The following is a 27447-nucleotide window of genomic DNA, read 5'->3' as shown; positions in this document are numbered from 1 at the left end:
AACCTCCAATATTTCTGAAAATAGAAAGAAAAATAAATAAGAACGTAAGATATAATAAATATAATAAAAACTATTTTCTTGTATGTCATTTGTCTGATAATCCATGGAAAAATCCAAATTCCCTATTTCGACTCGCTTTTCATTCTCCATCGTTCGAACAATCGCGCGCTCAACGCGTCTCGCTGCACAGAACAGTCAGCTCGACCAATTAGCTTTCATTGTGGTGGCGAGCGCGAGCATGTTCGTCAAAGGATCGTGCGTAGTTGCATTGGGCATGCGTAGAAGATATCTTGCCCTTCGACCACGTGCACTCCTCTCGCGACACACCCTGGTGCGCATGCGCGCGTGTAAAAGCCGACGGGGTCATTGTAATGATAAATCAACGCCGGCATTAACGTCTTCGTTAATAAATAGCACCGCTACCTGCACCGCCGTCGACTCTCCTGATCCAAATCGATTCTCGCGGATACAAACTGGACGAGAGACACGTTTTTACCAGCTAACCACCGGGTACGCGTGGAAACTCGTTAGTATCAATTTTATCGCACTTCTGCGCATCGATAACGGATTGGAATTATTCAAGGTGCTGATTGAAAGGTTACCTCGGTGCAGATAGCTCAGATGATTTATGGACCGATGGCGAGGAACGTTCAGGAGGCCAGCGAGGTCGACGCGTTTGGTTATTGTGCTTAATTTTGGTGGTAATGGAAATTAACCCTTTGACTTGTACCTGATGGCGCATGTAAATGCAGTTTTACAGGTTTACTTGGTAACAGTGTGTATACTGTACGTTGGAGTTACATTGCGGTATTTTTAACTTGAAAAGGATTTAATTTTTTAATTGTACTTTAATTTTCGCGCCAATTTTATATGCGTTACCCAGTAGTCATTTATGTTTAGTCTGATTGTTAGAAAAACACATTGAAACGATGTGGGAAGTGAATTCATTAAATAGTTATACGAAGGATTGAACGATTTTACATCACCTTCTTTTTATCCTTTTTAGGTTAGAAAAAAAATAGAGATATAGATTAATTTTCATTGACGCAAGAAAATGATTGGTCAGCGTTTTTTCGCCAATTTTCGCCTTGCTTCGTGTCGAACGAAATAAGTTTTATACATAGAAACCACTTAGTTCGGGCTTAGTACCTTATTCATGGTGAAATACAGGCATTAGCGTAATGAAATTGCATCGTTTACGTAGAAGCGCGCAGTGATCTCGCGCTTTGAAACGGTATACGTAGCTTAATTAAGGTGCTTATAGATCCTAGAGGCCGACGTTCAAGGGAAATATGCGATCGTTCGTTCATTTTTATAACGGCCCTTCTTAATTGGCATCGTGATACTAAGGTTACGAATCGTGCAGCGAGTAATTGTTTTATCTGCATAAAGAGTGTTTAATCAGACACCTTAAATTCAAATTCACAAAGAGTTTCCTTCGATTCACTTTCTCCTGTGCTCTTTGTCTTAAGAGTCTTGCTTTCTAGAACCTGGAAATTATCTCGAATTCTATAAAAAAAAATATATGTATATATATAGGGTATGAGTCATGCAATCGAGATGTAATTCAAATTTCTTTTAATATTCTACATATAAACGTAAGGTACTCAAGAAGTGAATAATTCACATGATTACGATACGACATTGGATAATTCCGTAAGTTCAAATTTCCCTCCGTGATTATCGGCTGTCAACTTATGGAACGTGTAAATTAGAGGATATAAAGTGTTCGTAAGCGTTCGAAAACAAGAGCCATAAAATATATCAAGTATCTCGTGAATTATTCATTTTTCGGGTATCATAATTATTACATATACAGAATGTTCGAAAAAAAAAAAAAAAAAAAATGAAATTGCTGTTTCACCGTGTGTTGTTGCGTTAAGGGAAAAATACAGACGTTTGATCTTTTCCACTGCTATTTTTGCGTACCATTAATCATAGAAGAATTATCATCCATGGTAATTACGCTGTTCACTTTGTGTAATTTATTAATTTAAAAGTTTAAATTTTCATAATTTACACTCGAAGGTAAAGAAGTTTCGATGTACAAGTATTAATACCACAATATGATTTATACTTCCACTTACACGTTCATTGAAATTAATTATAACGCCAATGTAATACTTTCATCCCGCGACGTTACATTAAATTAACATCCTTGCCGCGACAAGTCGCAAAAACCTGAGGCGATCATTCAATTTCACGAAACGGTCTCCGTGAGAAATTACCTCGAGGAACAACCCCTTTATTAGAAATATCATTCCACGGGGACGCTAATCTCTCATAAATCTCCGGACTTTCATAATTCTGCTAATACTTGCTTCTAAACATTCGCGAATTATTAACGCAGAATCGAGACCTACCGGTAATGACGTGCATGTACATAACCAAAAAATAGTACAGCTTTCACCCGCTTTGCGGTTTCACGCAGGCGCGTCACGCAAGTTGGCGCATGCGCAGTATTGGACACGAAGTCTGGAAGCATAAATTCGCGCGCAAAATATTGCCAGTGACGCGTAATAAATCGGGAATATTCTTTTCTCCATTTTTCCACGGTGCTATCGCGAACGAGTGTTAATTCACGGGTAAATAAGAGGCGGACGCTAGACAGGATGAGCTCGTAAAATTATTTGTCTCGCATCTCAGTAATTTACAAATACCTTCGACTCGTGCGTTCGCGTTATATACCTTCGTTATTGCAACGTAAATATCGTTTCGCTTGCCGGTTCGTTTTAACTCGTAATGTATTCGCGTGCGCCTGTAATCGAGACTTTACTCTCGTCCAGTGCTTGTGAAAAACAGTAAGTTCCAATTTAATTACGGTCGACTTGGATTTCTGTGCATGCTGAATTTTTATTCATTACGTCTGGAGTTATCATCGAACACCATTAGCGAGGTTATTTACGATCTGTGGAAATAAGCATCTGCGAATGTAAGTACATACTACTGACCTATACAATTTTTATGTCCTTTCAAATTGAAAGGTTTACGATTTATTAATAACCTAAAGTTTTATCTCTGAATGGAGAAAGATACATTTATATACGCATATTTTAATCTAAATTAAAATTTAATCTACGTTGAATGTAATCTTAATGTAGGTTATGTTAATGAATCTGGTTAGAAATTATTCACCTAGTCAGTAGCACTACTATTCATCTTTCCAGTATCTAAAATGATTCTTCATTTGTCTATTAATTTCTCGATCACTTTTTCGATAAAACATCGTTTCTTTATTTCTTTTTATACGGGGTAGCTCAATTTTCAAGGATTTCTAAAGATTTTGTTTAGAATCGTTTCTATCTTCACCAAAGAGATATTTTCTCGAGACACGGATCTATGTTGCCTCGAATACGAAGTATTTCCAGGTATCGGCCTCGTTAACCGGACGCTGGCTTGTTTTAATAAGCAATTATAAGCACGACCTGTTGACCCGCAGAAACGAAATCATGAGTTCCGAGAAGAACTCGTGCCGATCCCTTGGAGGATCTTTCAGACAACATCTCTGAAGTCACGACTTGGTACACTTTGCCGCCTGGTATCTTTCCGAGAAGGTATCTCGAGCGAATTGCTTCTTCTTTCGATTGTAGGATCTATGTGAACTACAGGTAAGAGAAATAGAAACAGTATCAGGAGGTTATGTCTATCTCGAATTCTTCCGAGAGAGAATAGAGAAGGTTAGGTTACGTTCACTCAACCCATTCGAAACTTGCACGTGCCTTATAGAAATATTAATATAAAATCATACCGATGAAGGGAAGTTCAATGGTAGTTTCTAAGGAATTTAAAAAATACACTTCGTACAGTACATAAGAGATACAGTTAACGAATAAAAGTGTGAAACGTGAAATGAATATTAAACAGCACGATATACAGTAAGTACATTCTTCTGCATAAAATGCTGAATATTCATTAATCATTCCCTAGTTAAGCTATTAAAGTAGGCGGTTACTTTCACAAGCACGCATTTACAAAACAACAATGAAGAGAGGTATAAAAATATTCTCATGAATGAATAAAAAAGAATGCACGTTAATACACGAAGAAACGGTTAGATCGAGACGAAGTATAAATCCAGTTGCTATTCGAGGGCAAACACAGCGGAAACTGCCGTCTAATAGGATAATAATTGCAAAGGTGTTAGAATTCTCAGATTGACAAGGTAATAGATTAACGTTCTAATTAAAGATATCAAGCTGGCCATAAACAGAAACTGCGAGCGTTAATTAATGTGAAACAGCAATCGTTTCTACAGAGATAACACGTTGCACAGTTGTGGCTCGCGTGCAATAGCGCGAAACAAAATTCGTAGAAAAGAAAAAAAAGAGGAAAAAAACAATTCGACGCCGCTGTTTCCTTTTCCTTTCCGTCGAATTCTTATTATTTGCACGTGTATGTACACACTCGGCCGGCAGTGAGCACAGCCACGAAGTATTAATCGCTTAGGAGACAGTGATGTATGCTGGCAGCATCAGGAACTCATTAGGTCGAGTAGCGTACGCGCGCGAACGACGCGGAACGGCGCGAAATTTAATTTCAGCTTTTCCGTGGCTACCGAGATTTTGCCTTTTTTTTTTTTTCTTCTTTTTTAATCTTCCCTCGCCGACGAGAAATTAATGGGGAGTTTAGATGCGTGCACCTCGACTTTGGGCGTTGCGACACTTCATTCCGGCACGTTTTTTTTTTTATTACTGTGAAAATACGACGCCAGAGGAAATTGATAATTCGCGAGGTATTCGAATTCTTCGACTGGTTTCGCGTTGCGTACGAGAGAAGATTGTTCGTGGAATTTGTAGGATGGGTTACAAACGATGCAGGTGTTAGAATGTGGAAAGTGTGGATACCAGATTTTTATTTAAAAAAAAAAAAAGAGTAGTGGTTTTAAAATTACGAGATTGTATTATATATTACATAATTGTAGTATAGAATGCTTAAAGAATTTCATGTTTTAATACGTTACATATGCATTTGACACTGTGTAGCTATTAGATACGGTAAAAATTTCACTGGAACGTTGCGTCTAAGACACAGAAAATACGTATTAATCTTCATCTTCTCACATCCCTATATTGCTTCAACCTTGGATCGAGCAGTACCACTTGATAAAAGTTCCAGTGATCATCTTAGCTCATTACCTTTCCAATTTAGACCGCGTTCAATTTAGCGAATTTTTACGCAGACCTTAATAATTCCTTCGTCTTTAAGCCTTAGAGTATTTGAAATAAACGAAACACGCGTTCTGCTCGAGCGTACACGCGAGGCAATTTATCGAGATTATCGCGAAATTGATGCGTTCCGAAAACGTCCATTCTCGAGCGGCTGAAGAAGATCGATGTAAATTGAGGCGTAGGACGTCGCATGTCTCCTAATTTATCCCGTGCACCGCTACAGAGGTCGAATTAATCGGCCGCCATAATTTTCAGAAACCTGACTGTCGACACCGTGGAAATTCGTCGATTCTTTCGTTGAAAAATTGAAAATCCCCCCGGTTGAAACTGTGCTGCAGCCAGGCGAAACGCAGGAAGTCAAGAGTGAAGGCTTCAGGAACGCGTTTTATTAGCGGCGATTAATCTTTCGCCGACGGCGCGTATTATTACGGCCGGTATTTAACACCGCGGGATATGAAAATCCTCTATTTTCTAGAAGCAGGGACTATCGTCTAGTTACCGCCGATATCAGTACAGATTCCCGCTCGTTTCGTCTTTCTCTTCGTCTATTTTTCGATGTTCGCGTCGTCGATTATCCGTCGTCGTCGGTTCGTTCGTTCTTTTTTCTCGCGAGCGTTTGATTTAGCGGGGAATCATTAAGTCGTGTCGTTTCGTGAAATTGAAATCGTTGCCACTTGAAGAAACGCTAAGGATAGTTGATAATTATTGAAATTGTTCTGACAAGGAGTCGAGAGTCTGACGCACTTGAGTTTTTAGCGGTCGATGCAGTTATTCGAAGGAATATTAATATATCTCGGAAAGGAAGAGTTTCCGGACTGATGTTCATACGAACTTTTTTCGTTCTTAGGTAGAGTAGAATAGGGTACCGAAGTTTGAAAATTTTGTTACTTATTTCAACGCAAAAATTGTACCCTCTTCTAATACGACTTTACCCCATTTATGATAACACTAAGATAATAATAACGTTGTACCGGGGTTCACTGTTGTTTGGCATTGTTCTAATAATTTTCTACACAATCGCAGCTGACATTTATCTACACAGACTCGTATAATGGAGAATTTTACCAGTTGCTAAAAATCCTCTTCTCATTTCCGGAGCGACAGTAATGATCGTATTAATAATACTCAATTATCACATAGCATGATTACAATAATCATACTACAGTCTGGTCTAAGTTTAGCCTACTAATTTATCTATCCAAGAAGAAACCAATCATACAAAATTATCACAAAAATCTTCTCGAGTCGATAAACTTAACCCTCTCCTTGCTAAATGTGACTATACTCACCTACAAAAATTTCGAGCACAGCACAGCTTGATATTTCCAGGATAACCAATTTACTTTTGTCGAATCTCTTCGTTTCGTTATCTTAAGAGCTGTGAAAATACCGAAAAAAATAATGTTACACTCTGTCGCTGAAGCGCGTCCAACTCTGGCGCACCCAAAGGGTTAAGAAAACCACCCTTTCCACACGATCATCTCTCTTATTAATCCTGTCGATATCCTCTCGAGAAATATGAGGCCAGTGTAAAAAAGAAGAAAAGAAACCTGGAGGAAATGATCTCCCGGCTCGGTGTTTTTCCGTCTCTTTGCCCAAGGTCCGCCGAACTCTGTCGAAGCTGGCGTAAAACGTAATCGTAGCGCCAAATGTCTCACTCAGAAGTTAATCGATGTCCGCGCGGACTAATTCAAGACGATGCTCGCGAGAGAAACGACGGGACCGGGCGTAATCTGTCGAGATGATTGTAATTTGTAGCTGGGCCGGAGCAGCGGCGACTTGGATAGGTGCTCAGCTAAATGTTCCTCATCCGGATAATGAGAGGATTCGCTCGTACCGGCTGCGTTAGAGCAAATGATCCGGTAGACGCGCTCCATCACTTCTCGCGGAGGGGCTCGTTGCGTCGAGGCGCGTACTTGTTCCTTCTGTGCTCGATTGTACAGTTATTCGGATGGGAAACTTGGTCCACCGGCTACGGGAATGCGGTGAATAGTCGAGAATTCGTGTTCGTATGAAGTGTCGAACATGTGTGTTGCTCCTTTTGGTGTAACACGGTTGGCGATGGGAGTAAGATGGGGGGTTTGGATAGAAAAAGGTTTCAGATTGGTAGCTCGGAGTATGTAGAATAGTTAAGGTGTCGAGTTCTCGTGGGGTGTTCGAGCGTGTTTGTTGATAGCTTATCGGGCAGTGGAGCAAGTGTCGGTACAGTAGAAATTTTATAATTAAGTAGAATGAACGTGGACAAGATTTTTTGGATTGAGGATGAAAAGCAAAGGATTCTTAGAAAGATTTCTATCTATGCGATAATGTTTGTAAGGATTAGTGTTTTTGACCCTTTACATGCAAAGTTTAGCTAAGATAATTTTGTTCACAAAATTCTATTTCTGATAGGATATTCCTTATCATGACACTGCTGATGTGAATAATAAAAGTAAATTCACTCTACATCTTCATTCTAACGACACGCAACATTTAGCAAAATTTTTCTAATCGCAACGCGTTAAACGAGACTTTTATTAGCTCGCTTGTTAATTGACGTTATTAAACAATACATTCCTCGTTAAACAAAACCACCATTTTCTATCTTGAAAAAACCTAGGAATTCTGTTTACGTGTATTTTAGTATCAGTTAGAAAATAGGCAAATCTAATTGCTTCCCCATCGAAAGAAAATTAATTAGCAAATCATCCGATGTGGTATTTCATCGTTTTTCGTAGGATTTCTTGCACGACGATCTTACAGATAAATATCCAACGGTTGCCTTTTCATTCACGTGTGTACCTTCTTTCGTTGGACGAGTACACATTGCTCAGTAATAGCAATTATAATACACACGGAAACGCGGAGGAGCATGTTCATTAACGGGTACACGCAGGTATCGGGGTTATCAAAACAGGTTTAGTGTCGAGCCATAAGATTTAATGAATGGATCAACCCATTTTTTGTGCAGTTCAGTTGATACGCTAGTGAAAGTGGGATAGAAGAAGGCTCTGGCACTGGTTTAAAGGGATTCGCTATAAAACCTGATCGGTTTAATAGGTAAACCGTGAATTTAAACCATGTACAGTTTCTTGCGTCTATCTAGTTACATCTGCTTGGAGAATAAATAATTCATCTCTTTCTCGTCCTCCACTTTTCCTTCGCTTCTCTCGTTTTCTACAGGAACTGTCTTCGAAATCCAATGCCCCTTATTAAAATTTTTAAACGCTAGAGGAAGTCTTAATATATTTGCAAAAAATGTTATTCTACGTAATTTGTTGCTTGAGATTACATATACTTAAAATTTATTAATCTCGGATAAACAGAAAGTTACAACATTGTTTGCATACGACTGTATTAAATTATATTTTTGGCTCGAAGCAATATTCTTGAATTCTGTAACGATATTAAATATGCACAAAGAGAATGAAAAGAAAAAAGAGAAGTATCTATAATAATAATTGGTAAAGTAAACCTTCTTGAAGCTCCATAAAAATAAAACTTCAAACCTCGGCGATAAAATATTTGGAAGAGCAGCTCGAGCAAATATTAACCGAAGTTCTAAATTAACACACCGAGGTTGTAACCGAGTCAATTCCAAGTATCATCAGAATTCACCCTCGCTTCCAAAACCTGTACACCAAGCAAGAAACCCTCATTTCTCGCATAACTTTCCAGCGAGTAATGTCAACGTCCCCGCCCGTCACAGTCTTTCGATCGACTTCTCCTGAAAGCATTCGACGGTGAGAACCTCTAGGAGTCTTTATCGTTCCCTGTCACTTCTTACCATTCCTGATGAAACGTATTTATTAAGAGCTCGACGTGGCCGCGTGCTCTTCTTCAGACGTCCTACGGCTGTGTTACAGTTATCGGCGCGCGTCGTAAAAACCGCTAAGAAATGTCCGAGGTTTTCGCGATAGGATCACGTTCTACTCCTACGAACGTTCTTGCAAGTCTTCTATTCGACGCTTTCCAGGCTAAGTCCTGTTGCTGTAGCGAAAGCGATACGAAGCCTCGCCAGGATTGCGGCTGACTTTGTCAGAAGTCGAAAGGTGCCGAATGTAAAGGAGAAATGATACTTTTCTAAGATGATATAAGTAGTGTTACGTATTGAGTAGTATTACGTAGAGAAATGTAGAATTTTGTTTTTAAAGAATTTCCACTTGTCCAGCATAATTGTCTTGGAATCTTCACCAGGTGGTCTTCAGAGAACACAAAATATACAGGGTGTCTCACTTACAATGAACACCCAAAATACTTCCATTGCTATTCAGACTGAAGAAAATTATTAAGAGGATCCTATATGGTTCAAAAACGTGCATCGAAATATGATAAAAATCCTCAGTCTTAAAATTCCTTTTGCAGGTCATCGATTTTGAGTATTAACATCCGTTTTTTATAACATGAAGTTACAGCTGACATCAAGACGAGTGCAACGAGCTATAACATCATAACCTTAAACAGTAAAATATGGCTGACCTTGAAGTGACCCTCAAGATGGCTTCGGAGGGACTTTCTATTTTATTCTCGCTAGATGGACGTTCTCAAATCGTACAAACTCTATTTAACCACTTTTTCTTATTTTCAGTTACGGTGAAAGTAATTAAGATGTCCGTTACAAATTAGACACCCAGTATACATACACGTACAAATTTTCCACGTTAGTAAGAACATTGTTTCGAACCCTCTCCCGTTTACTTTTATCGCTGAAAAACGCACACGAGCTTGTTGGTAGCGTTCGTGGTGTTTTTGTGAACGCGTATATATGGCTCCATCGTGGTTCGATGGATTAAACAGGACGAAAAGAAGGGAGCCGAAAATCGAATAGCATCACGTCGTAATTGTCGCGCGACCGGACCGGGGGCTTGATGATGTACTCAAGTCGCGCTGTCGGCCTCTGATCTCTTCGCTGGAAGATGAGAGGCGAAACGGGTCGCGACGAGTCCTCGCGAGTTCTTTTTGCCGCGAGAACCCATTCGCCTGCCACGAGGTGAATCTGTTTGGTTCACTCCCACCAGAAGAGCACCCTATTGCCTCTTCAGCTCACGTCCGCGTTTCTTCTCCCGTGAATATCCACTTCCTCGTTCGTTCGTTCGTGGCCACACGTCCTCTCGCGATTTTTCGATTTTCCAGAAATCCCGAGCAGGCTGCATGTGCCCCCGAGGCGCGCTCTTATCGCTAATCGAACGGTTCTCCGGCGATCTTGCGGTCTTCTTCTTTCTTTCTTTCTCGATCTGTTGCAATATTCAGAAATATGGAGGAGTTACGGTATCGCTCGGATGGTATGATTGATAGGTTCGTTGGACGAGTATGATCGTGTATCGATAGAGAGTAGCTTGTCTTGGAAATGATCGTGTAAGGGAAAGATTGATAGAATTGGAAATTGGAGGTCTGTAAATCTTCCGATATCGCGATATCGATCGCAACGTTGTACGAAGAAAATTTATAGTTGAAATATGAAGGTTAGGTTAGCTTGCCTATTGCTACTCTTGGACAGGTTATGTAGAATATCGTTGGTCATTTTTCGTAACTGTTTCGTATTACTGGTGCTGAGTGTTATTTATTAGGGAAGTCGTAGGTACAGAGGAAAGTAAAGTGATACTTTAATGTTACCCAGTAATCAAATTTTTCTGGTATCCAAGCGAAACCAAATTTTTTGATTTTAGCAAACATTCTATATTATGATTAAAATAACAAACGAATTGATAATATAAGGAGAGGGGTGTCGCGACTCTGTTTCCAGTCTTAATCCTTTCTTTCGAAGGTTAATTTACAAGGAGAGCATTGTCATTGACGAAGTAAAACTTTATTCCATAGCAATTATTTTAAACGTAAATAATACGAGGAAAAATTGAAGAATTCTAATGTCCATCGAGAAGAATAGAATAAGCGAAGGAATAAGTTTGGTCAGGTTATAAAAGGCATAGAAGCGCGAGCGTATAATAATGTTGTTAGGCCCGCGGTGTTATTAATCGTTGGACGACGGTAATATATCGACTGTCGTGGATGCGACAACAGATCATTCTGATCTACGACACGAAAGCGGCTAGGAAAGGGAAAAGGCTTTTACATAGTAAATCAATTCGTAATCGTGGCCTTCCAGCACGATCTACCACCGTTCGCAAACGGACGCGCGAGGCAAAGAGATGAAGCGATCTCCGCGGCGGCGAGGTAATTCTTCGACGCTGAATGATTTAGCTCCGTGAACCGATCGGAACGATTAAACGTTAAATACTCGAAAATAAGAGGAAATATAAATCAATCCAGCTGCCACTTCAACGATCGTTCACTGTCGATAAGTGTCTCTCGATTATCATCTCGCGGTAAAGTAGAAACTGGGAGAAACAAATTCGGTTCACTTTCGAACTTTTTCCATTTTCTAAACTCAGTATGATTTAGTTAGGTTAACGGTTAGTCATACGAGCCGTGTTTAACGCGAATGTGGTGTAAGTGAAAAAAGCTGAATTCTGGATAACGAGGGATAAAGTAAAAGTTCTGTAAAATTCAATAATATGAAAGATACGTAACCCTTAACCCTTTCGGTAAGGCAGCTTTTAATACGTAACGTGTGTGGCAGACGGCAAATTTGAAACACGACTGCAAAATTTGTTATTTTTACCGTATCATTTTAAGTTCCTGTTTGTTAAATTAAGGTGGAAGAGCACGAAAAGGCTCCTGTAGTGCGAGCAAATTTTCAAAAGGCCTATAGGCGCTAATAGCAATGAAAGGGTTAAGCTAATGATGCCATTTTGCCCCGAAAATCAAGTATGATAACAAATTTCACGATAAAACGAGCGCACAACGTTTCGACGAAAGAAAGGAAGCGAATGGTGCCGAATTTTCATTAGACAAATCCGCAGGAATTCTAATTCGCCAGTGAGATCACGCGTTGTAGTCGTAATTTGCAAAAACGTTTCGACACCCCGCGGTAAAATCAGTTACTTGTCGGTGTGCGTGTAAATAATCAGGAGGGGAAACGTACGCGTTACGCCTACGCATTGATTTATAGTAAGTAATCCTCCTTCCACTACTCTCGTCGGTCTATCCACGGCAAAGAAACGGATGTGTGCCCTTCTCGCGCCTCCAAGCGTGCACGCAAGACTTCCGGTCATAGGTTAACTAGCGTTTCTCGCGCGTCTTATCCCTATTTTATTCATTCCTCCTTTCTTTCCTGCTGCTTTCTATGGCGTCGTTCCTTTAAATTCTTCGCTTCTCTCAGTCTTACCCTGTTCTATACGTTTCCTTGCTTTTCTTCTTCGGTGGAATATCTCTTAGCTTCTTTCCGTTAACCCTGGAACTCCTGAGAGGGGATTACCCGAGAGGGGAACACACAAGTCGAAATAATTTTAGGTTAGAACCATTTCGCTTGTGTGAAAAATTCTCGAAAAATGATTTATCGTCGTATACACGTTCAAGAGTGATATTTGTGATAATTCTTAAGAAAAAGAAAATATCTCCAAAGAGTGACAAACTATCGCAGAACGAAGAATCGTAGTAACTTTGCTTAATCAGTTACAATCGAGGATTTAACGAAGATGATACTTTACAAATTCATGTTTGACATCAGAAGAATTATGATTTCATATCAGTGCACTATTGTACAACACTATTTTATTCTATAAATACACCTAACTAAAAATATAACTCACAAAGTATAACGTATTCAAATGTTTTTAAACAATTTGTTTAAAAAACAATTTTTCTCAAGAGAAGCGTGTAAGAAGGAGTACAGCTTCGGGGAATCCCCCTAGTATTTTCTATACTTACAATTAGCATAGAACTCAGTCGTTCTAGGGTTGATCAATTGCTTTATCTCTAATTCTTCGTGTTTACGCCTTTCATAGTAGATCACAAACAGTTAACTCGCTGCATGTTCACCAAGTGTGCTCTCCCTTTCTCCGTTTCGTTCTTCGAATCCTCTCTATTTCACCTGGGTCGCCTCTGAGCAACCCTTTTTCCTTCCTTTTCACCACCGTCGACCACATCAGCTCGCTCTTCGTCCCACTCTTTGTCTATTTCTCGTTCTCCGTTCATCGTGCACGTGCATCGTACCGCCTACTTAACGCGGATAATTTTATTTTCTCGCCGGTCTGGCGAGAGCCGTGGCCAGTTGTGGAGGCAACAAATTAACCGACGACACTATCGTAGCTCGATACCGGGTATGCGCAGTGAATTATAGAGTGTTCGCGCAACCTTTGCCGTTTCAAGCCGGAGCCTGTGCAGAACGCGCGCTACCTAACGCGAGTCCCGTTTCCACGTGTAACAAACGTAATTACGCGTGGTAATTGCCGCCTAGGCTCGCTTTGTCGTCTCCTACATAGAACGCTTCGAACTGCTGTTATCGGCAAACTCCATTAGCACTCGGGGCGATCAATTTTTCATACTTTTTTATTTTCGACTGAAAGGTGAAATTGGAATTTTTTTGAAAATTTTTATTCGCTAATGCCAAGTCTCCTCTTTTGATAACACTTTCGTTTTAATTTTTTGCAGCTCTTGTAAGTAATGCGATAGAAATTGTAAAGCATGCGAGAAGCGTCGGTTTTCGTTTCGACTGAAAGGTGAAATTGGAATATTTTTGAAAATTTTTATTCGCTAATGCCAAGTCTCCTCCTTTGATAATACTTTTATTTTAATTTTTCGTGGTACTTGCATACTTGTGTTAAATATTTCGTAGGTTTACCAATAAAACACTCTAAGACAATACTTTTGGTTTTTCAGAGACTAAATTCAAAGTTTTTGTTGAATCACAGTAAAAAAATGTTAATGAATTCGAATTAATTTAAATAAAAAAATGCTTTGCTTCTTATAATACGCTTTAGTGTGCATTATCAGTATACAAAAGGTTAATTCTTATTAAACATTGACTTAGTGTATTTTACAAGTACACACGTCCACGATTTCATTTTCGAAAACGAACGTATGTTGTCGTTTGAAATTCTGGCTAAACGAGACACTTTTTTTTTTTTACGTCTGTAGTGAGGCAGGAAGGGTCGTAGAGTTTCCTAGAGTATCGCCGCTCCTTACACTCTAAAATAAATAAAAGTAGTTTAATAACATGATTAGTGGGTAATAGCTGAGGCAGTATAATAATTAGGTTCACAGGAAAATTTGCAAAAAACCTGTGCAGCAACAACGAGACACTCACCGATCGGTATTTACATACATAGATGGCCTCAAGTCGCGTATACTTGTCCCCGTCGAAGGTTAATCAATACTCGGATGCTTCAACAATAGAACAGCGTCTGTTTATACGACTTACTTTCACGAAATTGTATCATAGAACGAGAGAAAATGAATTTACACCGAAGAATAAAATAAAAAAATTTCTCTCATCTTCTATTATAATCCACAGTTTTTCCATATCAATTAATTTAACGTAGTTTCGACCGTATGAGTCACAGTGAAATTTTTATCAACGCTCTAACGCAAACTTCGGTCTTATCGCGGTAGCCTAACTTCCGACAAAAACACATAAACGTTTCGTTACAATGTCTGAGCTATTAGATAACGATACTTAGTTCGACGCGGTAAAATATTTTCACAGAAAAATACCAGCGAAAGAATAAATTTACCCAACGTAGAAAATGTCAATTCAATATCGATTAAGGTAAAAGAAATAAATAATCGATCGATTGAATGCTATTTTATAAATTATTCCTGGAAATTTGTCGTTCGTTTGGTGTGCGAAAAATCTCGGTAAAATAATCTCGCGTGAAGAGAATATTTGGTAAAAATAAAGTTAGGACGATTTTTCTTTGCCCAAATGTTTTCCACGATTGTACGAAAACGTGGTTTCGCGGGAAAAAAAGAAAAAATCATGTCGACCGTGACAGGATTCGAACCTGCAATCTTCGGATCCGAAGTCCGACGCCTTATCCGTTAGGCCACACGGTCTTATAGGGGTAGTTACCCCAAACATGAAAACCCCTTACACATGGAGCCTTAAATCTCCTTTAAAACCCGCTAATTGTTCATAATTTCGAGAATCTCGCGTGGTATATCGATTTTCTAAAGCTGCAGATTCCTTAGAGTGAAAAAAAAAACCAAAATTATAGGAAATATAAAATACTCCTATTACAAGTTGCTAGTGAAAGATTTCTAAAAAAGTCAATACGATGTTCTGTTGTTATTAATTCAAATTTGTTTTCCAAAAATTTTTACTATTTTACTTCGTGAATTTTTAATGCAATTTTGGAACCTGTGTATTTCAAATTTGTACAAGGTAGTTTACGAGAGTTTAATAGAAATTTGTGATATTTCCTTAGTGTTGTGTGAAGATCAATTTAATTATCTTTGCAATTATTATACGTGTATAAAATGAAATCGTCTACTCTTTCTCATTCATACTCGAGAAATTAGCTGCAGCACAAACTTCAGCACAGAAAAGTACCCAGAAATGCCTAAAGAAAATGAAAAAAATTAAAAACAACAAAAATCTATGCTTCTCCATAAATTCCTCACCGTTCCATCGCACCGCAGACCAAACAAGCCTAACGAAACCGCGAACGAAACAGCATTCACGCAGCAATTATCTAAATAGCAAAGAGCATCGAAGTGCGTTTGAACGCTCGAGGCTCTTTCCTTCCGTCGGAAGTGTACAGTCTTGGAAAAACAATTTTACACGGAGAAAGATAACATTTTGATGGACGATAAATACACGCAGGCCCCACGGCTCGCCGCGATTTCTTTTTCGAAACAGAGGGGATCCTCTTCTTCTTCCTCTTCTCCTTTCGTCCTCCCTGTGGATCCAGCGAGATAAATCAAGGCCGTGTAATAAATTCAGAAGAGTCGGACGTTTTATACTTCGGTAAATACACCGATACAGGATGATTTAACAGTTCCCGCCTCGCGGTGTACCTTGTTAGTTAGACAAATGTTGCGTTGTTGAGACTTTCTTTCTCTTTCTTTAACTGTCTCTTTTGTGCGTGCGTGTGCGCGCGCGTATACAGTTCTCTCGTGTGGCGAGGCTGATGTCGCGATCTCGCCTTTATTTGGACGATAAAAGCCGGGGCCGGTTTTATTCGGACAAATGCCAGCGTGTCCTTCGAATTTCGCTCCGTATGTGAGAGCTGCGAGAGTTGCACCGTGTGTTCCATGGTGTTTCACCGTGGTGTTTCAGCGGGATATAAGGCTGGAGAGAGTTTGAAGTACGCTTGTTGACATGGTTCGAATGTGGTGGAATTTTGCGAAGCTCGTTCCTTCAGCAGAGTTTATTATTAATCTGTACGAACGTTCGTTAACCCTTTCGGTTCGCAGCATGACGTATCGTGTCGAGGTAACGGTGAATTTTTTTTACGGGATGTAATAACATGTATAATTTCTCTTTTGCTTCAGTTGAATTAAACGGGAATTTTGTTGGTTTGTTAAATATAGAAATGTGAGTCTGTAGTCGGGGATTTGGTATTTCGAGTGGATGTGTTGCGGGTGAATTTATTGGTTAGAGTGATAGTTGTGTGGTGATAAAGCGGAGTACGTTACGGTGATGAAAGTTGAAAGTGAGAGTATATCAGAGTCATTCGTTTTCAAGTCTTCGCTGAATTCTGCAGTATATAGGAGGCCTAGTTGCGCACTGTTCCGTACGAAGCTCGAGTTAAATAGTGGCACTGTTTCGTTGATTGCGTTGTGCAACGAGTCGTTGCGTCACGGTGAAATTTTCACGGTGTCTTCCTTGCAGGAAGTGTACAGTGGTCCTTTTTTTCTCAATTCAGTATGCCTTGCTTGCGTTTCAATTCGAAGGTAAATATAAAATAATCGGGAATATTTTAAATAAATACAGAAAGCAGGTATTTGAGCTATTTTTTTAAATTTGTCGTATCTTTTGAGAAACTGATTTTGAGAATATATTAGTGTCACAGTTTGTTCAATTTGTTATTATTTTAAATGATATTATTATTCGGCAAAAGTAAATTGTAATAAATGTAAACGAAAACTCCGCTTTTCGTGGATCTATCTCGTCGATGAAAAGTAGAATTTCTTTGAATAATGATAGTATAAAAATGACGAGAAGTCGGGAGACATCTAAAATGAAACGAAATTATTCCCGATGTAAGGTAGAACGTGCTCAGAGAATCGCATGCCAACGCGGTATCCCACTATTGTCCAAAAGGCAATTAGCATGCCTCGGCTGACTCTTCTAGAAAAGAGGGGTGAATACATTAAACACTCCTCCGGATACTCGTCGATCGTGCGTGGGAGAACGTATTTCTGTGAACGTCGTACACGCACCGCGTAACATATTTATTTCATAGATACCCACTACCTAAATGTTCGTGGATTAACGAGCAGACGGTTTTATCGGTTAGGAGAAGAAGAATTCTTCGGTGTTTACACGTATGTGTGTGGCTGTAATAAAGCCTTTCTCCGTATCTTTGCTTCGTTTCTTTACACTTGCACATTTGTAAAATTTCATGAATTTTGCGATCGAAGCAAGTATCAAATTTGGAAATTCTCCAAATTTATTTTAATTAATTGATTAATTTCAAAAATTTTCTAGTTTAGTTTATGCAGCATGTACCTAAACGAAAGTTTGAGAATATTGGAAATCAAAAAATTGTCGAATCTGAAGATTTTAGGATCCAACTATTTTCGAATTAAGAAATTTCAGCCCGATTTATTCTAATCCTAAGAAATTCAGAATTTCAGTAGTTTTACAATCTGGACTTCAAAACCTCATAAACTTTAATGACTTTTTTTCAACTCGTACACATCAACGAGTTTTTTCCCAAATTTAAATTATAAATGCGACGCAAACAGAAGTAGCCAAACCACACACACACAAAAAAAAAGGGAATCTCCATAGTGATTGTTAGAATTATGGTAATAAATTAAAAGATATTATTTTAATTATGAATCTTCTTTATTTTGATACGCGAGGAAGGCACGTCGCTATGCAATCAATCAAACAAACAACGAGAAAAAAAACGTATCAGCGTCACCCATACTAAACAGATGGTTACTATGTTATTTCTATATTTATATATATTTATATTAATCTGGCTCAGTATGTTGATTATTTTTGCTGTTACTATTACACAGACACATACTCATTTCTCCTTATAATCCAACAGTGACACATTAATAAGAATATAAATGACCACAGCTGGAATGTACAAAGCAAGAAGAAAATAAAAGTTTGTTTCAGCACGAACCGCCCGTCCATACCAAAAGGAAATAATCCGGACGTAGGCGCGCACAATGGTCAGTAGAATAAACTATATTAAGCGTTGCCCAGGAGGGGTTCGGCGCGGCGGGCTGAATGGCCAGGTTAATTTAGATTCCTCGGTGCACCTCTTGCGGCGTAAAAGACGTCGAAACGTCCACGCGCGTTTCAACGTTACGTGATGGAAGCCCGCAGCCCGCGCCATCGACTAAAGCGCGTAATTGACGTAACAACGTATACTTCATGAACTTTCGCATAGCTCCGCTGCCCGTCTCCCATTTATGGCGTTAACTAACGACGAGTGGCCATAACGCGACCACGATGGCCTGCTTGCTGTGCTGGCCATGCCGATGAAACGGCACAACGATTGCTCCGGTGAAAGCGAACCATTGTCTCCTGTGGTTCGCGGTCGTTTCGAACGAACAAGTGTTTCCGCGGCCTCTACGCCACGCATCCGCTCTCTTTCTGATTTATTCGCGCTTTGTACGCCCAGGACTTCGCCTTGACGTACGTCTTGGGCAACCTGTTAGGTTGTCTAGGCGAATCCTCGGTGTGTAACAGCTCTCCAGGCAAAATGTGACGTTTAAACGGGTGGAAAATTGTAGGCTATTGGAACGAGGTTGTGAATTTTTGTCTCGTTTGAGAAATGAGTTTATTTATTTTGCAGGATGATTCGGAGAAATTGTTACAGTTACACAGGTGTTTCTTTCTTTTCTTTGCGAAAGAAATTTTTGGCAAGCGAGTTTTTTGTTTTATTCTACAGAGTGCTTAAAAAAAGTTTACTGTTATGTGAGGTATGTTTTTTTATCTTTTTTTTTTTGCAAAAGAAATTTTTGTCTCGTTTGAGAAATGAGTTTATTTTATAGTAACGTCTCCGGTTTTATAGGTATTGTGAAAACAACTTGGAGGAATTGTCGTACCGTATGAAATTCTAGATCAAATTTGCATATTCCCGTGAATTTACGATACATTAATTGGCCTACAAAAAGATAGAGGTATTAATTAAACTTGAAACTCTCCCAGATTATAAATAACTGCAGGTTCTTAATCCTGGGGAACAATAAAAAAAATCATCGATAATTTCGACTTTGTCTTAAGAAAGCGCGATTTCATCGTTATCTCTCTTTTCTAACTTTCAATATTTTAATACCCTTTTCCTGAACAGTGTATGTATAATGTACCCCCTTGAATGATTTATGGATAGAACGACTTGCGATACTAATTAGTAGTCGAAGCGGCCTGAGTTTCGTTCTGCTTGTCAATAGCGATTAAAGTATCATAAACACGCGAGAACGGCAGAGTTCAAACGGGGATTACGGGATCGCGGGCCGGTTTTCTCAGTCAAGGGCGTGTTGCGTTGCATACCTGCGTGCCTCTTGTGCCGCAGGTTTTGCACAGCGAGTGCGCAAAATTCAGGAAACAGTCCAAAAAGTCCTCGTTACCTTCGCCGTGCCTCTGCTTGCGCTTTGTAATTTTCGGGGAACGCTCGAAGGAAGGAATTTCTGCTCGAAAAAGGCTTTGGTACTGTTTCGAACTTTTTAAGAAATACTTGAACGTGGATCTTTGTGTTCGGGGAATTTCAGTTTAAGCCTGAATTCTGAATGGACCTTTGAATCTCTGTTCTTTAAATCTTTGAATCTTCTGTTCTTTAAATCTTTGAATCTTCTGTTCTTTAAATCTTTGAACTCTTGAATCTTTGAATCCTTAAATCCTTGAATTTTTGTATCTTTGAATCCTTAAATCCTTGAATTTTTGTATCTTTGAATCTTTGAATTTTTGAACCTTTTAATATTTGGACCCTTTAATCTTTGAATCTTTGAACCCTTGAATCTTTGAACCCTTGAATCTTTGAATCCTTGAATCTTTGAATCCTTGAATATTTGAATCTTTAAATCTTTGAATCCTTGAATCTTTGTACCCTTGAATCTTTGAACCCTTGAATCTTTGAACCCTTGAATCTTTGAATCCTTGAATCTTTGAACCCTTGAATCTTTGAACCCTTGAATCTTTGAACCCTTGAATCTTTGAATTCTTGAACCTTTTAATATTTGGACCCTTTAATCTTTGAATCTTTGAACCCTTGAATCTTTGAATCCTTGAATCTTTGAACCCTTGAATATTTGAATCTTTAAATCATTGAATCCTTGAATCTTTGAATCCTTGAATCTTTGAACCCTTGAATCTTTGAATCCTTGAGTCTTTTAACCCTTTAAGCTTTGAACCTTTGAATCTCTGAATCGTTGAACCCTTGAATTTTCGAACCTTTGAATCGTTGAACCTTTGGCGAGTAAATTGTAACTGTAAACTTGGAACGAATGTTCGAAGTTCGAAGAAACTTAAGCTTCTTATGAAACGAAACTTGATCTTCTTGTGAACTTCAATTCTATTGAAACAGAGGTAACGAAGTACACGTGATAAACACGAACAATCTAGTAGCTCCGCGAAGAGATTACCTGTCCCGGTATCTGTTACAACTAATCCGTAAATTCTTCAAACGTTCAACTGATTGACAGCAGCTCACAATGGCTCATCGCTCAAGCTTTCTTATATTTCCTACAGAACGTTAGGTTTTTTTCACGAAAGAAAAATGTCTTCCTGTTAGTCTCAATATCACAGACTGTTGCCTCGTGCTGACGATCCTTCTACTTACTACCTTCTCGGTGATCTTCGTCCGAGTAATGATTTGTACCGCAATGTCAAAATGATGTCGGCAGAATAAGCCGCGAGGATACATTTTGTTTTACGACCTGCTTCCCTATTATTACGGTTCTAGGGATGCAATCGACTAGGCGGAGCTTGAAATCTTTCGAAAGTCACTTTGAATTGGTCACATTTTAATTAAATCGCCTCTCAGAACTGGAAATACAGTAATTTCTACTACGGAAGTATAAAGAAGGGGGTAATTTACAATTCAATATTTGAAAAATCAGCGAATTCTTGAACTAGTACATTTTAACTAACAATAAGAAGAAAATCTTCGTTCACGTTTTAACAATTATGAAAGAGAATTTCATTACTCGCAAACAGAATTAAACCTAAATGCTAAACCCCAGCGCCATAATTTTCATTCTGTCTACGAACTTCAATTTTTAATTATTCTTTTAATTGAACTCACTCAGTAAATATTCTATTATTTTTTGAAATATATTTATAGCGAAACAAATACCAAACTATTTAATTTTGATTTAAAAAAATACACCAGACTACCATAAATATAATTACGGAACTGAATTTCATTATTCCCAAACAGAATGAAACCTGAATTAATCTAGTCAAATTTTGCAAACCCAACGCCATAATTTTCATTCTGCCTAAAAACTTCAATTTTTAATTTTTCTTTCGATTAAATCCACTTGACAAGTATTCTATTATTTTTCAAAATACATTTACAACGAAACAAATACCAAACTAATTTTAATGAAAAATATTCACCAGACTACCGTAAATGAAACAAATCTAAAATAACAACTCCAAACTTTCAGTCGATACTGTACCTCCGTCCATCAACCGAACAAAACGATCCCTCCTCAAGAATAGTCGCGATCGAGATGAACAGGTTGTGCCTACCTGTAATAAGATCAAACGAATCACATGTACATATGCAGCTTGAGTTTCTCCTACCAATCAAACGAGAGCGTATCTTCAATTTTTCCTCATTGTCGAATTCATCTGTAAAAGGGGATCCGTGCAGTAAAACGCCTTTCTCTGCTATAGGCGCTTCGAATAGCTGGAAGCTTTGCTGCCAGTTATTTCACAGCCGTCGTTCAAGAGTAATCTAGCTCATTAAAATTAACGTAGGCGCGCGTACCGCTTAATTACGCGGCGCGCGTTTTACGACGTACGCCCGTGTAAATATCGTTCGAGGAACGAGAAACGAAGCACACACCTTGTCCCCTCGGTCTGCTGGTTCGATCGGCGGTCGTTGTCGTTCACTGATCAACGATTAAAACTGCTCGCGACCGGTGACGACGTTCCCCAACCGTCGAGAAGTTCGCCTAATCTCTCCCCCCGCGGATTAAATGCTCTAACAGCTGACACGGGAGAGAGAGAGAGAGAGAGAAGTTCTGCTTCCTGTGTACGAGGGGAGAGACAAGGTGTGTTGCGTGTGCACCTTTTATTGCCCGCTTGCACCTATAGGCTCGCGTGCTTCCTGCGGATGCTCGATAAATTTCGAAACGCGTTGCTTTATTCGAAAGTTTATTAAACTTGAGAATTCTCTGATTGCAATTTACTGTAAAAGCTGCACCACTTTACGATACCATTCGCGTTATAAGCTGGGTAATAATGTTTAGGATGAACGTGTCGGCTTCTTTTTAGTTCTGTTAGTTATGATACCGATGGGAGCTGTTTTGTTTTCGTGGAAATTTCTTTTTCGAATCTTGTTTGCTCGGTGTGATTTGTTTTTTATACCCTTGACGTGTGATTTTTTTTCTTGAATGTCCAGCTGAGCGTCGGCTGTTCACTGCTTTAGTACTGTGTTAAGTAAGAAAAGCTGATTATAGGTTAATTAAATTTTGCAGATTAAATCGAAAATTGGAATTAAAATTCATTTTCGTTACTGTTCCTATCGGATCTTGACCAAAATATGCGGCGCGAGTTTGATTATGCAGATCAAAATGTAGCTTGAACAATGTATTATTGCGTTTTAGTGTAGTTTTGAAATTCCCTTTTTTATCGAAACAGTGGAATATTTTGAGGAATTTTTATCGGTACTTATAGTTCTAGTATTGATAGAACTATAATGGAATAATTGCTCCTATTACATCAAGTGTTTTTAATTGAATGTAATATAACCGATTTCTCACTAGAGCATTTCCGTTCCCACGACGAATTCCTCGTAATATTCTCGATGCAGTAATAACAATTATAATTATAATAATTCTCTGCCAATTAGCCGTAACAGTGTTGTAACTGGTGAATAAATTTCTTTATTTGTCTTCTATTTAGCCGCGGAAATGAATCACGTTCATATTTTATACATCTTGATGAGATAGGAAATGTACATTAAATACTTCCAACAGCACATGAGAAAGATTATGATTAACCGTGTCCTGTTTGTATGAAATATATTGTTCTCAACGGACAATGTAGCTAAGAAAGCATACATCCAGCGAAGAATAAACGACGATGGAACGTTAAAATGCTCGACAATTTCATAGAGATCGTGGTCGTGTAATTAAGATAGAGCTGTAAATTCATACGTAACATGTCTTGCATGACGTAAAAGGGACTGTATATAGGGTGTAGGTACTTTAGTATGTGTATTAACATGATTTTCGTTCGCACAGCAAGTAAGTAGTTGCTCCCGTCTTGCTAAGCTGTTACTTGCTCTAACATCGCGTGAAATCGACACCTTCGTGAAACTGTTTCAGTTTTCGTTCTTTTAACGAGGCGATCTTCGAAGTGTAGAAAGTTTGGAGGGATTGGGGGGAGAATAGAGATTTTCACATTTCCGAATCTTCAAATTTTTGAAATTTCCGAATTTTGGAACTGTCCAATTTCTGAATCTGCAAAGTTTCAATTTTTCAAATTTTTAAACTTGAATTTCTAAATTTTTAAGTCTTCCAAGTTTCAAATTTAGAAATTTTCAAATTTTGGTATTTCCAAAGTTTTCAATTTTCAAACTTTGGTACTTCCAAGGTTTTAAGTTTCCAAACTTTGAAAGTTTCCAAGTTTTAAATTTCCAAATTTTCTGACTCTCGAATTTCCAAGTCTCCAAGTTCCCGAATCCTTAAATTTTCCAAATTTCTCAATTCCAGCCTTAAAGCGTAACTTTATAGATCATTGGCGGTATATTTACCCGGAAAGAATTATACACCCATTATTCCCCCTTTTCGTTTTACAAAATTACGTTAAATACCACTTCTTCAGCAATAAAATTACAACTTTGTATTATCAGTGAAGAACTACGTAACATACGAAACGTCGGAGGATCAAATTGATCGATTAAGAAGATAGGGATTAGAAGATTGCGATTCCTTATCAGATAATCTCTTCATCTTGCACTCCTCGATTTTGCATTCAACTCTCCTAGTAAAGGCAAGCTTTCAGTCCCTCAGCTTACAACTTGAACTTTCTTATCTCCAACAATCTTTTCCATTTCACGTCTTCAAGGTTTCTATAATCCAATCTTCGTAATCTTCGTAATCCAATCTTCATTAAACTCCATAACGTATCAGATAAATGAACTTCCGATCACTTTCATCGCGAGATATTATACGCAAATAACTTTAATAGTTCAAATTACACAAAAATCCTAAATAAATTACACTAAAAGTACACTTTCATAAAACACATTACTTGTACGTTGTGAACGTAGCTTCAAGTCGCGTTCTTCAGGCTATAGGAGCAACCGGAACCACCGAGTTACATACTGCTAACCAAGACCTGCCCGTAGACCGCAAGCTAACCGCCGGTTAATTAATACTTATTCGACTTGGAGCCGCTCATTTCCGTAATGACAGTAAGGAACAAAAGGCGAGTTCGCGCTCAAGGGGCATTTTATTATCCCCAAGAGCCCTCTGATAGTCGCGTGCACTTACTCTTTCACGAGGATGTTGCCAACGACGTTGTAAATGTTGATGAACACTCTGTAAAAACGGATTCTCTGGTTTGGTAGATTGTTATGGACAATAATACTGTTGCAAGGTAACTTTGTTTCTGTGTTTATTGGTAAATTGCAGGGAAGTCAGAAAGATTGCATCTTAATTGGGATAATTAAAAATGACTCTCTTTTCGTAGATTACTATAAGCAACGTTGACTTCAAAATTACCCATGTAATGGTATGATGGAATGATTCAAAGTTACATTTATTTACTGCATTTATTTACTACATTTATTGACTTCAAAATTGCCCCATATATCGGTGTAGGTAATAGAGATATTAGTATTAATTTATTCTCTAATTACAATGAATTATTAATATCCTGTCCACTGATAAATTCCCTCGTCCCTGCTTCTCTCGCAACGAAAAAGAGCTGCACTGTATAATGTTTCATGTCAATAGCACCTTCGTATCAGTCCAGGTTCGTGAAACCCTACGTTTACGAGCTGAGAAACTGTCGCTGAAATATTATAATGTATTCCCATTATCATGATAAACTCCTTTCGCCCGAATTGCCCCCGACGGATCAGATAACGAAAATTAGAGACGAGCAGATGCAACGATAAACAAACGAACAAGCTGATCGTGATTAGCGTTATGATCATATTTCATGGTACAAGCATGGTGAAATTGAACGAAAGCGAAACCATCGACGGAGAGAGAGAGAGAGAAAAAGGAAATGGCGCAACTTTTCGTTGCGGTTAAAGAAAGATGGGCGTTCCCGTTGAGGGAGAGTTCCATCACTCAGAGGCAATTTGAATGATTCATGAGTGCACGCGTCGTTGTACGGACGACGTGGATGCGAGAGAGAGAGAGAAAGAAAGGAAAAAATAACTTTCCCGTTTACAACTATAGGTATTGGTGATTTTCATGTAGGGCTTGTCGATGATTCCCCGTTCGCTCGTTAGAAATCTGTATCCAAGAGAAGCGAGGGGGTGAAGTTTCGCTCGAAGGGATAGGTTCATGATTTATGGAAGATGCGTCCGGTACCTACCGCGTTGGAATTATTGGCGAGATCCTGATATGTCTTCGTCGCGGTTGTCGTCCTGATTGTAAGACGGTAGTATCTTGCCACGTCAAATGGCCCGGCTGATCATTTGTCCGCTCGCGATCTCGTTGATACAACAGGGGCTCGGAGTATATAGGCTTGAAAATTTCTGTCAAGTAACTAAGGCTTTGGAGAGGTTGGTTTGCGTCGTGAATGTAGATGTGATGTTCTTTGTGGTGTAGATGAAATTATAGGGGGATTTTATAATTTTTTAATTTAGGAGAGTTTGAGTTTCTAAATGTTTGAATTCTCAAAGCTCTGAATTTACAGTTCAGAATTCTCAAAGCTTTGAATTTCCGAATCTCCGAATTCCCAAAGCTTTGAATTTCCATATCTCAGAATTTCCAAATCTCAGAATTGTAAAAGATTAGAATTTCAAATCTCCCGAATTTTCAAAGCTTTGAATTTCCAAATCTCAGAATTCTCAAAGATTTGAATTTCAAATCTCTCAGAATTCTCAAAGCTTTGAATTTCCGAATCTCCGAATTCCCAAAGCTTTGAATTTCCAAATCTCCGAATTCCCAAAGCTTTGAATTTCCATATCTCAGAATTTCCAAATCTCAGAATTGTAAAAGATTAGAATTTCAAATCTCCCGAATTTTCAAAGCTTTGAATTTCCAAATCTCAGAATTCTCAAAGATTTGAATTTCAAATCTCTCAGAATTCTCAAAGCTTTGAATTTCCGAATCTCCGAATTCCCAAAGCTTTGAATTTCCATATCTCAGAATTTCCAAATCCCAGAATTCTCAAAGCTTAGAATTTCCAAATCCCAGAACTCTCAACGTATTCAATTTCCAAATCTTCGAATTTCAAATTTAAAAATTCCGAAGCACCCGAATTCTTCATAAAGCCCTAAATTTTCAAATCCCCAATTTTTCAAAGTTTCATATTTAGAATTCCGAACGTAATTTGATCAGAATACGCGATGTATTCGCAGAGAATTCTACTTGGTACACGATACAATAATCCTGACACGAATACAACCCCTTTTAATTGCGAGCGCTCAGGCGAATAATGTAGATTCATTGATGGACACTTTGATGGATTTGATAACGTCTCTATCATATCTGCTCGCAAATCTAGCGACTGCCCGCGGAACAAGCACTCGTGTTCCGCGTGTACAAATTTTTACACGATGTAATTGCACACTGAAATGACCGTGCATCACGTATACGATAAGTTAATCGCAGTACTGACTAACGTGTTTCAAACAACGGATGCGAGAAACACGTTTTCCTTCCTGTTCTTGTCTTTCTTACATTTCAAACTCTTGATTTCCTTAGGAAGCCTCAAGAAAAATATATCAACAACATATTCCTTTATTAAACACACAGTTTCAGTTTTTAAATCTTCCAATCCTCAATGCTTCGAATTTCGAACTCTTCGAATTCTCACAGCTCTGATTTTCTAAATCCCCGAATTCACAAAGCTCTGAATTTTCAAAATTTTGAATTTCTAACTCTCCACATTTCAAATTTTCACCAAAAA

The 27447-nt window shown here is 38.6% G+C and overlaps 1 protein-coding gene and 1 non-coding gene across 2 annotated transcripts in view; one reads left to right on the top strand and one right to left on the bottom strand.

The window, feature by feature from the left end:
* LOC108570272 (ankyrin repeat domain-containing protein 6) overlaps nucleotides 1-27447 on the top strand; it is a 131804-nt gene that overhangs the window by 35462 nt on the left and 68895 nt on the right. The window lies entirely within an intron of this gene.
* On the bottom strand, nucleotides 14969-15041 carry Trnar-ucg. The gene has a single exon. It is a non-coding gene; the product is annotated as a tRNA-Arg (tRNA).

Source organism: Habropoda laboriosa, unplaced genomic scaffold, assembly GCF_001263275.1.
Source record: "Habropoda laboriosa isolate 0110345459 unplaced genomic scaffold, ASM126327v1 scaffold81, whole genome shotgun sequence".
In the NCBI taxonomy this organism is placed as follows: Eukaryota; Metazoa; Arthropoda; class Insecta; order Hymenoptera; family Apidae; genus Habropoda; species Habropoda laboriosa.
This window is presented reverse-complemented; position numbering and strand designations above follow the sequence as displayed.